The sequence below is a fragment of the Mastomys coucha genome, unplaced genomic scaffold, assembly GCF_008632895.1.
Source record: "Mastomys coucha isolate ucsf_1 unplaced genomic scaffold, UCSF_Mcou_1 pScaffold21, whole genome shotgun sequence".
NCBI lineage: Eukaryota > Metazoa > Chordata > Mammalia > Rodentia > Muridae > Mastomys > Mastomys coucha.
In genome coordinates, this window is record NW_022196904.1 from 134,792,969 (window position 1) to 134,803,513 (window position 10,545).

Consider the following 10,545-nt stretch of genomic DNA (forward strand, 5'->3'; position numbering starts at 1 on the left):
TTTATTTTGTTTTGTCTTGAGACTTGGTCTCTCAGTGGGATCTGAAGCTTGCAAATTAGGCTCTGCTGACTAGACCCTGAGCCCTAAGGCTCTGCCTGACTGTCTCCCAGCAGTGGGATTACAAGTGTGCACCATTTATGCCCAGGGTTTTTACATAGCTGTTGGGGATAGAGCACAGTCCCTTGATCACACAGCAACCAATTTATAGACCACTCTCTCTAGCCCCTGTTAGCATACATTAATTATGACATGTCTGTCTATGCATATAGTGTCATTTGGTTATATCTGCCTCCCATTAGAGAATTCTGTCTTAAGAAGCTTCTGGAAGGTGGTTCCCCACTCCTGCCCGATCTTAAAGGCCCAGGGGCAGGCAGCCAAGGCAGTGCTTTGTGGTGAGGTCCTTTGTGTGACCCTGGTTAGGCCCCATGGCTCTGAGGCTGGAAGAAGAGAGACAGGGGACATGGGAGGACCTGTGATCTGCTTCAGGTAGGGCTTTAAGGCAATATGTTTCCTGGGCCAGGGCAACACCCCTTTCTTGTGACACCCCCACCCCACACACAGTTGCCTTGCCCACAGCAACTCTACCCACTGGCCTTCCCATCAGGAAGGAGTTTTGAGGGCTGAGCCTTTACTGGGAACTGTAGAGATGATCAGCTACACGCCCCCTCCTGGTAGTCTGGGATTCCACGGCACCCTGGGGTGACTCACCCAGCTCAGCCTGGAGCAGGGGAACTGCTGTGGAGCAGGCCACTGCCCACGGTGGGGGCTGAGGTAGTTGGTGACTCAGCTCCAGCCCTGGCCAGCTGCACCTGTTTCCTGGCCTTGAGTCAGACAGACCCATAGCACTGTCCAGGCCAGCCGGGGCCCATTTGGCTTTCGGGATGTAAAGTCTCTGGAGGGTCAGTCGGCTGAGGAGGATATTCGACCTCCACCTGAGCTGTGCATCAGAGTCATCCACAGACTTGTCTCTGTCTCCTTCTAAGTGACTCAGCACACTTCAGGGGATTACCTCTATGTCGCCAGCCCTCATTCAGAGTGTGGCATCCATTCCCTTAAGCACCAGTGTCCCTTCTGCCACTGCCCCTCAGAGGGGCCAGCTGTCGGACTTCAAGGACAGCTTCTGAGCCTTCCCACAGGGGCTGCTTTTCTTCTTGACACCCACTTCACTTTCTCCTGATGGCTTCTCAGGTTGGCACTGTGTATCATCATGTCCCTGCATGTTCAGAACCTCAAGTGCTGAGCTGCTGCTTCCCACAGGGACAACGCCATTAACCAGCCTCCTCCCAGCTGGACTTTGTGAGCAGACATTTCCACTAGAGTCACAGGAGCCACTGTGGGTCTGTATGACTGGGCTGAGAAGCCCTACCAGGTCCACTGAAGCAGCCCCTAAGTTCATCTACCCACTCCTCCTTGGGGGCCCCCCGACCTGCTCACCAATACCCTCACAGCTCTAGGCTTTTCCTGCTCATCCCATCTAGAATCCTTCCTGCTGTGTATGCAACCACACCACTTTCCTAGGGTGGAGGGGTTACTGGGACATGGAGTTTCCCATGTCAAATCCAAGGCAATCTGGGACACTGGTGGGTTGCCCCTCTCCCTTCATGTCTGCATGTCTGCTCCTCACCTCACCTTAGGAAATCTGCCTTGCATCCCATAGGATGCTCCTGTGTCCTGTCCCTCTCCTCTCCACCCCACCCATCCTGACCCGAGCACCCCGAGACCTCCTTTCTCTGAGTGTTTCCTGTAACACAGCACCCTGTTCACCACTCCCCAAATGGTTAGGCATGGTTAGGCACATACAAACAGAAAATGTGAGCTAAACTGGAAATTCGGATAGACAATTTTAAATTTTTTCTCGTATTTTTAAAAGATCTATTTATTTTTATTTCATGTGTCGATATTCTCTTTCTCTTTCTCCCTCTCTCTCTCTCTCTCTCTCTCTCTCTCTCTCTCTCTCTCTCTCTCTTTCTCTCTCTCTCTCTCTCTCTCTCTGTGTGTGTGTGTGTGTGTGTACACCACATGTTTGCAGTGCCCATGCAGGCCAGAAGAGGGAATGGAATCAGAAACAGTTGTGAACCACTGTTCTCTGTGAGCCATCCAGGTCCTCTGGAGGAGCAGCTCTCTCTCTAGCCCCTAAAAACCTCCTTACTCTTATGTAAGTTCACAAAACATCCCTGAGAAGGACAGAAGACAGTTTTCAAGAGTCAGTTCTCTCCTACCCAGGAATTGAACTCAGGTCACCAGGCTTGGCAGCAAGTGCCTTTCCTGCTGAGCCATCTCACCAGCCCAACAAATGAGTATTTTTGAATATACGCTTCATGAAATACTCAGAATATATAATCCAAAAGATTGCATATCTGGGCCATCACACGTGATTTGAGGGTCTTTTGTTTTTAATTAATAAACTAATTTATTTGTTTACATGTATAGGCTTATGTCTGCCCATACATCTGTTCACCATGTGCACACAGTGGTCACAGAGACCAGAAGAGACTTCTGGTGATCTGAAGTCTAAATGTAACTGGATGCCCCACATTTTTGCCTGCCCCTAGGTCCCTAGGGTGGGAGCCCAGTCCTCAAGAGCTGAACTCTAGGGGTGGAGAGATGGCTCAGTGGTTAAGAGCACTGGCTGCTCTTACAGAAGAGCAGGTTCAATTCCCAGCACCTACATGGCTACTAATAACTTTATGTAACTCAGCTACAAGGGACTTCATGCTCTCTTCTGCCCTCTGTGACCCCTGCATGTGTATGGTGCACAGATGTACATGCAGACAAAACACCTGTACATGTCAACAAATAAATTATTTATTAATTAAAAAAATAAAGCTGAGCTCTCCAGCCAGGTGTGATGTTCCAGGCATGGCGGTACACACCTTCGATGCTCTAAAAGAGGCAGAAATAGGCAGAGCTCAAGGTCCGTCTCATCTACATGGCAAGTTCTAGGCTTGCCTAAGGTGGTTAATGCTATTCTCAGAAAAAGCACACTAACCAACGAATGCACATCACCAGCTAAGCCATTGGCTAGTGGAGCCACAGAAAATGACAAGTCCTGATGGGGTCTGTGGTGGCGTGAATATGCTCGACCCATAGGGAGTGGTACTTTTAGGAGGTGTGGCCTTGGAAGAAGTGTGCCACTCTGGGGGTGGGCTTTGAGGTCTCATAGACGCTCGAGCCTGACCAGAGTCAGTTTTCTCTTGACTGGCTTTGGATCAAGATGTAGAACTCTCAGCTCCTCCAGCACCATGCCTGCCTGGATGCTGCCATGCTTCCTGCCTTGATGATAATAGACTGAACCTCTGAACCTGTAAGCCAGTCCCAATAAACTGTTTTCCCTTATAGGAGTTGCCTTGGTCATGGTGTCTCTTCATAGCAGTGGAAACCCTAACTAAAATAGGCCTTTTTTTTTTTAACCATAAATCTGCTAGAAAAAAAATGGATATAAGAATTAATTAAGAGGAAATCCAGTTAATGGGCCCTTAGTGCCTACGTACATTTTCTCCCACTGTGGTACACAATAACATCTTGCATTGTGACCTAGGTGGGGGGGAATTAAATTCCCAAACCCTGTTATTCTATTTGAAGAGTCATGTTGAACTCAACAAGGAAAGGACATGGCCAATTACTGTCTCCAGGGACAGCTTTTTCCGGGGAGTGCAGCTGTCCTGCAAGCTGCCCTGCAAGCTGCCCGGATGGCAGCCCCTGGCTGACAGCTGGCCTGGGCCAGCGCCATGGCCAGGGAAACTCACTCTGGATATGAGCAAGAGTGTGTGTGGAGGGGGTTGCAGGAATGTTTCAGGAAAATTTGTCAGGAAATGACACTCAGGAACAGCTGTCAAACCTGCCCCTGACTCCCAGCTACTGTCCTCCTCCCTGCTCTGTCCCCCATGAAGGGACCAGGCAAAGTCCTCCTTCCCAGACTTCTACTGCTTTGTGTAACAGATTTCTCCAAAATGGAGTGGCAGGTGCTAAGAGAGCCCATTTCTCCCACTCAATGCAACATCGCCGTGGGGTCCTTTAGCCTTTGACTCAGTTTATGTGAATTGGTGCTGACTGAAGGCCTGAAGCACCCAGGGGACAGTGGTGGCATCTCCAGGGCCAGCTCTTTTATTTCCCTCCTGTGGTTGCTTTGGCCTCCTCATAATACGGCAGCTAAGTGTCAAACAAGAGAAAGGAAGAGACAGCCTTCCACCAGCCAGGCCTGATTTCCACATCACTTCTCTTATGTTGTATCTGGTAAAACAGCCACAGCTCAACCTGGACGTAGGGATGTGTGGCAGTGAGGAGCAGCCCCTCTTATGGCGACACTCCAGGTCCCCTTTAAGCTTCTGAAATTCAAATCTGATGTCATCTCTTCTTTCCTGAAGACTTGGGAACTGCCATTCCCATTGATCAAGTTCAAATGTCTTGCCAGCATTCCAGGCTCTCCAGGTCTGACTTGAGCCCATCTTCCCAGTGTCTTCATTGGCCTTCTCACTCCTCACCTGGAGTCTACACTTGGTCCGCACCCTTGAGTTTCCAGTGGTACACTTGGCTCTTGTTCTAGAAACACCTGTCCATCTCGCCTGCCGCTGGGAATAGACCTAAATGGCATCATATTGACTTGAATCACTTTTCTCTCAACCAGTCACATGGCCATAAGATAGTGGATACTGACCAGCTAGGCCCAACACTAGGGTGGAGTCAGTCCCTCCTGTGCCACAGGGGGATACTTCCAGGGGGTAGCTGCTCACCCCAGCCCACAGGTGTCTAGGAGGAAGTGGAGATGAGCGGAGAAATGAGCCCGGGCACCGGAGCCTGTTGCTCCCTGCTCTGTGAATCCATTGACAGCAAGAGAGACCCAAGGATGTGGTCGTGCATACCTGGGTCCCCGATGGCCTTCAGAGACAGGCCAGCTGGTGCCTCAGGGGACAGAGCCCTGCATTACTGGTGCCAAGTGCGTACATGAGAGGAAAGCAGCATCCACTCTGGTTCAGAGAACGTAAGTCAGGACCTGGCAGCCAGAGTAGGGCAGGGCCCTCAGTGATATCCTGAGCCCTAATGAGGTGTTTCTACAAAGATGAAAGGCCTCCTGGGCTGTCCAGCTTGCCAGACTACAGTAGCACATCTTTCATGTCTCGTCCTCTTTCATCTGGGGAGCTGCTCACAATGGGCTTAAGTGGTGGGGCTGGTTTTGTCTATGCTAAGATCAGTCCACAGAACCCTGGCGGTCTCTGGCTGTCCTGAATGGCCTCTGTCCCTTCTGAACTCCTTCCAAGGTGTTTGCAGATGTCTCCCACTCCTCCCTGGGACTCTAGGCGACTCTAATACCTTTCCTCACCACTTGCCTCCTGGTACTTTGGACCCTTCAAGATCAGACCACCACCCTTACCTGGCCTCAGGAGGAAAGCTCGTGCAGACACTCCCCTCCACTGTAGACACAGTGTAGGGGCCACCCAATCTGCCCTTCTCCTCACCCTAGCTTCAGACTAGGGAGGTACCAGCTATCTCAAAGTCACACCCCAAACAGAGAGACGGCTTGGCCTTTCTGGGGGAAGGGTTAGCTTGAGACCCAAGGGCAGGAAGAAGGCCTGAGCTGGACTGAGGCCCCTCCTTGACCCATCCTAACCCTCATGGCCTCTAGTGTGGGTCAAAGGGAAGCTGTAGAAGGAGATGGGCAGCCTGGGTGGTTGATTAGTATTTCAGGAGGGACAACAAGCTTCCTGGGTCTCTACATAGAAGACGGGTTTGAAACAAGCCGGGTGGTGGTGGTGCACGCCTTTAATCCCAGCACTTGGGAGGCAGAGGCAGGCAGATTTCTGAGTTCGAGGCCAGCCTGGTCTACAGAGTGAGTTCCAGGACAGCCGGGACTATACAGAGAAACCCTGTCTCGAAAAAAAAAAGAAGAAGAAGAAGAAAGAAAGAAAGAAAAAGAAAAAGAAAACAAACAAACAAACAAAAAAGCAAAAAAGAAGACAGGCTTGGTCCCAGGTGGGAACCAGATCCCTTGGAACTGGAGTTAAATAGTTGTGTATTTCGAACTGCATCTGGGTCCTCTGCAAAAGCAGTCAGTGTTCTTTACTGCTGAGCCCCTCCAAAATAATGTATTTTGTCCCTTTGGGCTCATTGTCTTTCAAACAGGGTGAGCTCAATGCCCCTTGGATCTGGGAAACTTTCTGTCAACCAATGAGTGGTCCCACATCGTCTCATGGGGAGGGGAAAGCCAGTACAAGATAACAGGCTGGCACTTAAACTCTCTGTGACAAGGGAGAAGATGAAATAGCATTTAGCACCCTTCTCCGCTAAGAGTTCAGCCGTGAAAACAGCTCTTGGCATTTTTGTCCTATTAACTAAGAAGAGATTTCAAATTACTATCAGATATCCCCTTTTTCATGACACAGTGTTTTTTAAAATGGGGTGGGATGCCCCAGCATAGCAGAGAAAAGAGAGTCAGGTACCGGCTGTGGAGACCTGTGGCCTGTGGGAACCCTTGGGCTCTAGTCCTACAAGCTACAACGAGGTCCCACAGGATCTGGCCACCTTGACCTGAAGAAAAGCAGGCTGTCAAAAAGCACAATGTGGTCCACCCACTCCTAGTAGGTCCCCAAGAAGAGCATAGGAGGTCAAGTTCATAGAGTCCCAGGGAGGATGGACCTTGCCAGAATAGGAGTTTGCAACAGTTACTCACAGATCTGAAACTAAGCAAGCAGGACCTAGTGGGCAGCGTTGGTCCCCAAGCCCCCAGGTCTGATCACGCTCTTTCTCTGAGAAAGGAAAGCCGAGTTTTCTAAGGAAGTGTATTTGCAAAGCTTCCAGAGCAAAAGAGATGGCTCTGTGGGTAAAGGTGCCTGACATCAAGCCAGATGACCTGAGTGGAAGAAGAAAATCAGCTCTGACTTCTACACATGTTCCATGGCATGTGTGCACACACACACAGTACACATATATGCCTACCATTGCTCATACAGTAGTGATATGTGTCTATGCACATTTAATACCAGCGGAAACACACCTGCACATGTATCCTGCTTTACACATACACACATCACAAGCACTTGCACTTGGTCATTTGGCCTGGTTACATGGGGATTGCCAGTTAGGAAAGCCCAGTTCCATAGGGATGGTGGTGTGACATGCTGCATCCCACCAAACCCTCCCTGGGTGTCAGGGCACTGAGGGGGCAGCCTCCCAGTAAACATCTGCGATGCCTGTCTGCAACAGGGCCTGCCTCTTGCTGTGCTCACCTTCCTCGGTCCAGCTGCTTATGTAAGCTCTATCCTAACTGGACCTCCAAGGAAATTAGGGGAGACTCTGACGAGAGTCGGTGGAACCCTATGTGGAGGGGCAGGCTGGAAGATGCTGCCAGGCTGAGCGCCAAGGACAGAGCCCCCGGACAGAGGGTCAAGTTCATCTTTCTCTGGTCTCTGGTTTTGCTGCTAAAAATGAGGGTGAGAATTAGGGAAGCTGCAGTTGTGTGAGTGGCCTGGCATCCCAGGCTCAGCTCTTGCTTCAGACTTGGGAACTGATTTATACCCTTCTCACAACAGCAGGAGCTGGTGTTCCCTCCCTCTCCCTGCCTCTCCCTGTCTCCTCTCCCTCTCCCTCCCTCTCCCTCTCCCCCCCATCTCCCTCTCCCTGCCTCTCCCTTTCCCCCTTCCCCTCTCCTTCTCCCTCTCTCCTCTCCCTCCCTCTTCCTCTTTCTCTCTCTAACATTTTTTGATTTTTTTTAATTTTTAAGATTATATATATTTACTTATTTTGAAGATCATTTAACTTTTAATTTGTTTTAGATTTATTTATTTGACTTGATGCACGTGTATATCTGTGCACTGCATTCAGGGCCCTCAGCTGTCAGAAGAGGGAGTCAGATCCCCTGGAACAGAGTTACAGACGGTTGTAAGCTGCCATGTGAGTGCTGGGAATTGAACCCTGATCTGGCAGAGCAGCCACCTCTCTGGACTGTTTCTCTCAGTGTGCTTGCTTGTGCTACCGTGGGCATGTGGCGTTCTGGCCACAACTGTGGGAGTCGGCGCTCCTTACAATGTCGGTTCTAAGGGTCAAACTCAGGTCTTCACACTTGGTGCAAATGTTCTTGCCCACTCCCGGATGCCAGGATTCCAAGTCTGTCACCACAGGTGACTCCCAGCTGCGGTTGTAAACATTTCTCTTTCATTAGAGCAAAGGACCTGCTTGCCATGGCCTTCTGATGGTTCTGGGAAAGGGACGGGGCTGTGGCAGGAGGCTTAGAATGTCACGAGTGAGGAGTTTCTCTGGGAGTGAAGATCCGAGACTTCATTTAGCTTCCGTGTCCCAGCTCTGTGTGGGAGCCAGGCCTCAGTTTCCCTATCTCATCACCCTGCTCAGGTCTAAAGGCTGGGAAGGGTGTGGTATAGGAGCTACTGAAACAGGGAACATCTGCGGGGAAGAGGCCAAGCCATTCCCAAGGGAGCCCACATGGCAGAGCTCTGAGATCCCAGTGGCTCCTGGGCATCCTGTGCTGCCTGGGACTACACAGTAACAGTCCCTCAGGCCAGGCAGGCCAATGCTCCAGTCTGCCAACCAAGGCTTGGGAACTCAGGCACTGAGTGAAATGGAAGTCCAGAGGCTGAGCAGGGAGGAGAGGGTCTGGGAGGGACATGAGGAGACCAGCATTCTCCATGCCTGAGGATTCATCTTCACAGCCCCATTGGCCTGGGTTCAAACCCTCCTTCTGGCCCCCCCGCCCCTTGTGTGGGTTACCTCACACAAGCAACTAAACTTCTCTGAGCTCTCCTTACCTTGAAGGTGGTTGGCAACCTCCGCCCTGAGTTAGAAGCTGTTGGTTGTCATAACTGACTTAGGGGAAAAGGAGACTGGTCATATCAGAAGACAACATGGCCTTGGGCGACCCTGGAGCCCACTCACCTGTTCTCTTCTTTGTCCCCTCCCCTGTGGCTCCTCCACTTTGTTCCAGCCACTGGAGGACAAGGCGAAGGTCCCCACAGTGAGATTTCCCTCTCCAGACACCTTCCACGCATCCCAGAGCGCTCTGTCTTCCAGCTGAACTCGCTCTTGATGGGGGTTTTTATTTTATTTTATTTAATCTTTTTATTGTTGTTTGTTTGTTGGTTTTGTTTGTTTGTGTAGCCATGGCTGTCCTGAAACTTGTTCTGTGGACCAGGCTGACTTGGAACTCACAGAGATCCACCTGGCTCTGCCTCCCGAGTGCTGGGATTAAAGGTGTGTACCACGGCCGACTCCAACCCCAAATTCTACTTTGTGAAGTCTGACTGATCCAGTCCGAGTCAGACGCCTAGCCTGATCCCTCCACCTGTGTGGTGGAGGTCTGGGAGTGTAGAGAGCTTCGTGACATGAAAAGGCTTCTGGGTACCAGGCCACACAGGAGGTCAGGGACTGTGGGAATCACTGTGAGCTAAGAATAGTTCACACAAGCTCGCCAGGACTTGAAGTGGGTCTGCATAACCTCTAATCTAATGCATCAGTGCCATAGTAGCTACATTGTTAATCTGACACTTGCCTTAGAGGGACGTGGGAACCTCACTTGAGGAACTGCCTCCATCAGATTGGCCTGTGTGTGAATCTGTGGGGTGGGGCATCCTCTTGATTGTTGAGTGGTTGTGGATGGTGCCACCCCAGGAGATGTGAGCCTGACAAAGCATGGTAAGCAGGAAATGGTCACATCTGTGTCTGAGTCCTGCCCTGACTTCTCAGAGATCGAATGTGATTGGGACCCGTGAGCCAAATAAACCCTTTCCTCTCCGAGTTGCTTTTGGTCAGGGTTTTGGCATAGCAATAGGAGGCTAAGTAGAGCAGCCCCTAACTCAACAAGACTGCAGATCTTTAAGGGGAGGAACCTTCGAGAGAAGTACCAAGAGGCAATCTCAGGATATACGGAAAAAGAGAACGATCCTGCGCCATGGCTCTGAAGGCACCCAGGACAGCCCATAGCAGATGGTAGAGAGAGACAGAGCAGCCCCACACCCAGGCTCTGGGAGTAACCAGGCAGCTTGAGCTGAGCTGGCAGCCGCAGCCACGATCCTCACCCTGAACCACAGCGATCATCACTGTGACCCAGAGCTAGACAGGACTCCGAGGAGCTGAGGAACGCCGTCAGAAGGGTCGCAGTGTCCTCCTGGCTGTCCTGACAGCCTTGGGCTTATGTAACCATCAAAGCCCATTTTCCATATTAAGTGACGCAGCTTCCCTCCCGGGCTGTGAATGACTCTGCCATTCTCCCAGCCTCACCAACTTGTCAATGTCACAGAGAAACTTGTAAAAAAAAAAAATTCAAATTACTCTTGGAAGGATTTATAAAGAGTCAATATTTTGAGGATGAATATTTCTTCTAGTTCCCTACTCCCGGGGGTGGGGAGAGGGAGGTCCTATATCTCAGGCTGGCCTCCAAATTGCTCTGTAGCTAAGGATGGCCCTCACAGCTAAGGGACTTGTTTTATATACTTAATAACTTTATATACTTGATAACAATAATTTTCTAAGCACAGATTTCCTTCTTCTCCCTCTCCCTCCCTCTCCCTTCCCCTTACCCCTCTCCTCTCTCTCTCTCTTCTC